The sequence below is a fragment of the Octopus bimaculoides genome, chromosome 27 (genome assembly GCF_001194135.2).
Source record: "Octopus bimaculoides isolate UCB-OBI-ISO-001 chromosome 27, ASM119413v2, whole genome shotgun sequence".
Lineage (NCBI taxonomy): Eukaryota > Metazoa > Mollusca > Cephalopoda > Octopoda > Octopodidae > Octopus > Octopus bimaculoides.
The window spans coordinates 18054862-18059958 of record NC_069007.1 but is presented as its reverse complement, the minus strand read 5'-3'; the positions used below and the strand labels follow the sequence as shown (position 1 = coordinate 18059958).

Below are 5097 nucleotides of genomic sequence, written 5' to 3'. Positions count from 1 at the left end.
TTAGCGGTTTGGCAAAAGAGACCGATAGAATAGGTACTAGGCTTACAAAGAGAATAAGTCCTGGGGTCGATTTGCTCGACTAAAAGGCGGTGCTCCAGCATGGCCGCAGCCAAATGACTGAAACAAGTAAAAGAGTAAATATGTACAGCTATTTGTGACTTTTCTTTTTTTTTTGCTTAGGGTAAAATCATCATCATCATAATTTAATAAATTTAATATCCATTTTCCCTGCTGGCATAGTTTGGACAGTTCCACAGGAACTGCCAGGTCAGAAGACTGCATCCAATCCCTGCTGTCTGTTTCAGCTGGATGCCCTTCAAGACTTCTGAGGATTGAACCTAAGACCCCCATGGTTGAGAAGCAAGTTTCTTAAGCACACCGCTCCACCTGCACCTCCAGGAGCTAATAAATACGAAGTTAATTAGTCTGGCAAATGTAAATTTCTGTTTAGTTTTAATACTTACTGAAGTGTTTGTGCTATTTGTAGCGGTTTTCTGTGATGGAATCAAATTCTGTTGACTGAGGGACTGGGTACTCCTGCCTGTGGACCTTCTCGACCAAACTCTACCGCGTCTACCCCTCGTTTTAAGGCTCGTGCCCGCACTTGATGATGCACCGGTCGTTGTGTTCGCTTGGCCTCTACCCCGATACCTGCGACCTCGGCCATAGCTGCCCCTCCCTCGATTTCCTCGGCCACCCTGTCCCCTCTTCGATACTCCGTTCAATTTGATGATTTCATCTGGTGGCAAAAACAAACAAGCAAAAAGAAGAAAAAAAATGAAATAATTAACAATTACACATTCAAGAAATCAAAATAAACTAGAAAAAACATCTCTAAATGATGCCAATATATACATATATATAAGGGCATAACTATATAAGAATGCCTCACTTTAACTACCATAATAAACACATCCACACACACACACACACACACACACGCTCTCTCTTTTTACAATCAAAGAAACACACTCACTCAAATATAAACACACATCCACAAAAAGCAATCAAGTACTGACTCCTATCTCCCCCTTAACAACAAGGAATGCAAGTCCCTATAGGAAGGAGGGGATTGTAGCTTCTGGGGTGAAGGGGACAGAGAGAGAGAGAGAAAGAGTGAGATGGGGGGGAGTGAGGAATTGATAAGTGAAGGGGAAATAAATTTAGCAAGGATAAATAAGGGGAAAGGGACGCAATGAGTCAACTGTTTTACCACAGGGTGAAAGAGAGAGAGGGAGAAAGAGATTAGGATACAGGAAGAACAGAAGGTACCCAAATCCCCAAGCCCCATACCCCATTCAGTTTGTGGTGAATACTGTGAGGGTGGAGACTTAGGCCTTATAAGGGCACCTGCTTTCCTATGGCACGAGGCACTTCCCCCACCCTCACGACAAAGTCCAATTCTGGAGCAGTGGGAAGAGGTAGGTTTGGAAGGGGTCATATGTAGAAAGGTTGTATGGGTGTGTTACATAAAGTACACTGAAAAGAGAGATATATACACACGTTATATAATATACATATAAATATTTGTATAAATATGTAAAGTTGTATAAAGGTGTGTTTATATCTATACACACACACACATTATTATGCACACATGCAGGTATATATTATATTTATAATGTATACATAAAATACATGTATATAATGTATATGTATGTATGTATAAGAGGATATAAGCCTTATATATATATATATATATATATATATATATATGAAGGAAAATGTTCTCTATGTGGCCTCTGTGTGTTCTGTACTCTGGTTATTATTATTTTTTTGTCTACGTTTTGTTTGCAATGTCCTGTACCCAGATATGCACCTATATATACAGGTAGACGTAGGTATGCACATACCTGTATGTATATATGCATATACTCATTTATTATTTGTTTTATATATATATATATATATATATATATAGCTTGAAATCTAGGGTAGATGGTGACTAGATGTGTGATCGGAGGAGGCTGAAGAAAGAGAGAGAGAGAGACAGACAGACAGGCAGGAAGAGGGGAGAGATAGGCAGATAGGGACAGAGCAAGGGCAAGCATCAGAAGAAAAAGGTGAGGAAGCAAAGACAGGTAACATACAGGATATTAGAAACCCAAGTGGGATAGTGAGAGTAAGGATCGGCAGTGGAAGCCCCAGGACAACTATGGTTCAACAGTCTTATGATCAAAGGCATTCTAGCCATGGCCACCCCATGTTAACTGTCTAGAACTACATTATCCAATGTACTTCTATTTTTAGCAGATTTATAACCACGAAGGAGTAGGCATGGTTGCGGGGCTAAGAAGCTCATTTTGCAACCATATGGTTCAGAGTTCAGTCTTACTGCATGATACCCTCAACGGCTCTGGGCTGACCAATGCCTTGTGAGCAAATTTGGTAAATGGAAACTGTGTGGAAGCCCACCAGGTAAGTGTATGTGTGTGTTTGCTACCCTGCCACCACTGCTTGACAACCAGTGTTGATTTGCCATTGTGCTTGTTACTAAGAGAGTTCCACAATCCCCGGCTTCTAGAAAAGGTGAAATGTCACAGTCTTTGAAGTGTTCTCTTGACTGGTTCATAGAGAAGTGCTCCTGCTCTATTATAACTCAGTATGTGGTGATAGGGACCAGGATGCTTACCATCAGCAATCAAAACCCTTCAATGATAAACAATAGCCTGTTTCTTTGTTAACCGTAACGGTGAAACTATAAAACACAAAACACCAAAGAAAGGACGACTGGGAGTAAAGTGAAAGACAAAGAACATGCCATACATGGGACTTCAGGAACTCTCATTGACACCTAGTTACAAAAATTTTGCTGGGGTCATCCAGCATCATGCAAGAGCACCCATGCTGGTGACACGTAAAAGGAACCCACTACACTCTCTGAGTGGTTGGCGTTAGGAAGGGCAGCCAGCCAGAGAAACCAAGCCAAATTCAGACTGGAACCTAGGGTTGCTCTCTGGCTTAGCTGTTCCAGCCAAGCTGTCTAACCCATGCCAGCATGGGAAGTACACGTTAAATGATGATGATGTTCTCATGAACTGACACATTTATACATTGGCTTCACATTTTGACACAAGGCCTGCAATTCTAAGGGAGGTTGTGAATCAATTACATCAACTCCTGTGTCCAACTGGTGCTTAGTTTATCAACGTTGGAAAGATGAAAGGTCGAGTTGACCTTGGTGGAATTTGCACGCAAAATGTAAAGATGGCACATAAAATACATCATTTTGAGCGTGGCCGTTGCCAGTTCCGCCTGACTGGCCTTCGTGTGGGTGACACGTGAAAGTACTCACTACACACTCGGAGTGGTTGGCGTTAGGAAGGGCATCCAGTTGTAGAAACCTTGCCAGATCAGATTGGAGCCTGGTGCAGCCATCTGGTTTCACCACTCCTCAGTCAAATCGTCCAAGCCATGCTAGCATGGAAAGCGGACGTTAAACGACGATGACGACGATGATGATGATGAATTAGACATTACTATCATCATCATCATCATTATCCAGGGTTATTCAAAAAGAACGAACTGATTTCATTACGCAATATTTCAATAAGGAAAAGCAATAGAGAACTCCAGCAGAGTCACAAGTGTTTACTCACAATCAACTTTTATTTCCTGTCTCACAAGTGTTCAATGTGGCCACCACCTGCAGTAGGGGCAACATCAATGCGATAAGAGAATTCCTCCCAGATGCACGTACTGGATCTGTGGAGTGCAAAGAATCGGATTCTTCACCAAAGTCTCCTCCCTCACGAGTTTCGTGCCAAAAACATCATATTGCTTCCACACTCACCCCATTTGCCAGGTTTAGCCCCCAGCGGATTTCTATCTCTTCCCCAAGATGAAAATGCAGCTCAAAGGTCGCTGTTTTAACACCATTGTTGGGATCCAGAGTAAATCACAGAAGGTCCTTGACTCGTTCATGGAAAACAACTTCCAGGCCGGATTCCAAAAATGGCAGGAATGCTGGGACTGGTGTATTGCTGCACAAGGTGACTATTTCAAAGGAGATGATGTGAAAAGTTAGGTAAATAAGTTATTTATTAATATACATAACAAGTCTGGGAACCTTGTGATACCACCTTTCACTTTCTGGATCATAAAATGAAAGGTTATCATAATTTCATTACTAAATGCACATGGTTTTCATCATCATCATCATTTAACGTCTGCTTTCCATGCTAGCATGGGTTGGACGATTTGACTGAGGACTGGTGAACCGGATGGTTGCACCAGGCTCCAATCTGATTTGGCAGAGTTTCTACAGCTGGATGCCCTTCCTAACGCCAACCACTCCGAGAGTGTAGTGGGTGCATTTACGTGCCACCGGCACGAAGGCCAGTTAGGCGGTACTGGCAACAGCCACGCTCAAAATGGTGTATTTTACGTGCCACCTGAACAGGAGCCAGTCCAGCGGCGCTGGCAACGATCTCGCTCGAATGTCTTTACACATGCCATCTGGCACAAGTGCCAGGAAGGCGACGCTGGGCACAGGTGCCATTGACAGTTTTGCTTTCGCTTGACTCAAAATGAAAGTGAAAGCTTTATTACAGCTATGTACAGAATTTTGATCAGATAATCTACAAGAAAGCCCCAAGGATATGATTGACCAGCACTGACCAGGGGCTAAGCAACCCCACCACACTGTACTTCAACCAATAAGACACCTATGTGGTTCACTTGATCTACAGGAAATAGTAACCAATTTTTCCTTCAATCACACAATCTCTTCTTAATGTGGTCTTGGGATGGCTACAACTAGAATGCCTTCGATCACAGATCTACTCGAGCAGGGCCAGCCTAGGGTTAAACAACAGCGAGTGATTACACTCTTTTACTCTTTTACTTGTTTCAGTCATTTGACTGTGGCCATGCTGGGGCACCGCCTTTTTAGTCAAACAAATCGACTCGAGGATTTATTCTTTGTAAGCCTACTACTTATTCTATCGGTCTCTTTTTGCCGAACCGCTAAGTTACGGGGACATAAACACACCAGCCTCGGTTGTCAAGCGAAGTTGGGGGGACAAACACGGACACACAAACATATACACACACATACATATTTATATATATATATATATATATATATATATATAT

General features: G+C 42.4%; 2 protein-coding genes and 1 long non-coding RNA gene across 4 annotated transcripts in view; 1 reads left to right on the top strand and 2 right to left on the bottom strand.

The window, feature by feature from the left end:
* Positions 1–5097, bottom strand: part of LOC106870157 (collagen alpha-1(XII) chain) — a 490284-nt gene that overhangs the window by 150850 nt on the left and 334337 nt on the right. The gene's annotated exons all lie outside the window — the stretch shown is intronic.
* The window catches only part of LOC106868389 (uncharacterized), a 437000-nt gene that overhangs the window by 131393 nt on the left and 300510 nt on the right, over positions 1–5097 (top strand). The window lies entirely within an intron of this gene.
* Positions 465–5097, bottom strand: part of LOC106875335 (uncharacterized) — an 8051-nt gene continuing 3418 nt past the window's right edge. Inside the window, exon 3 of the long non-coding RNA XR_001410107.2 lies at positions 465–739. This is a non-coding gene — a long non-coding RNA (uncharacterized LOC106875335). The remainder of the gene's footprint in view (positions 740–5097) is intronic.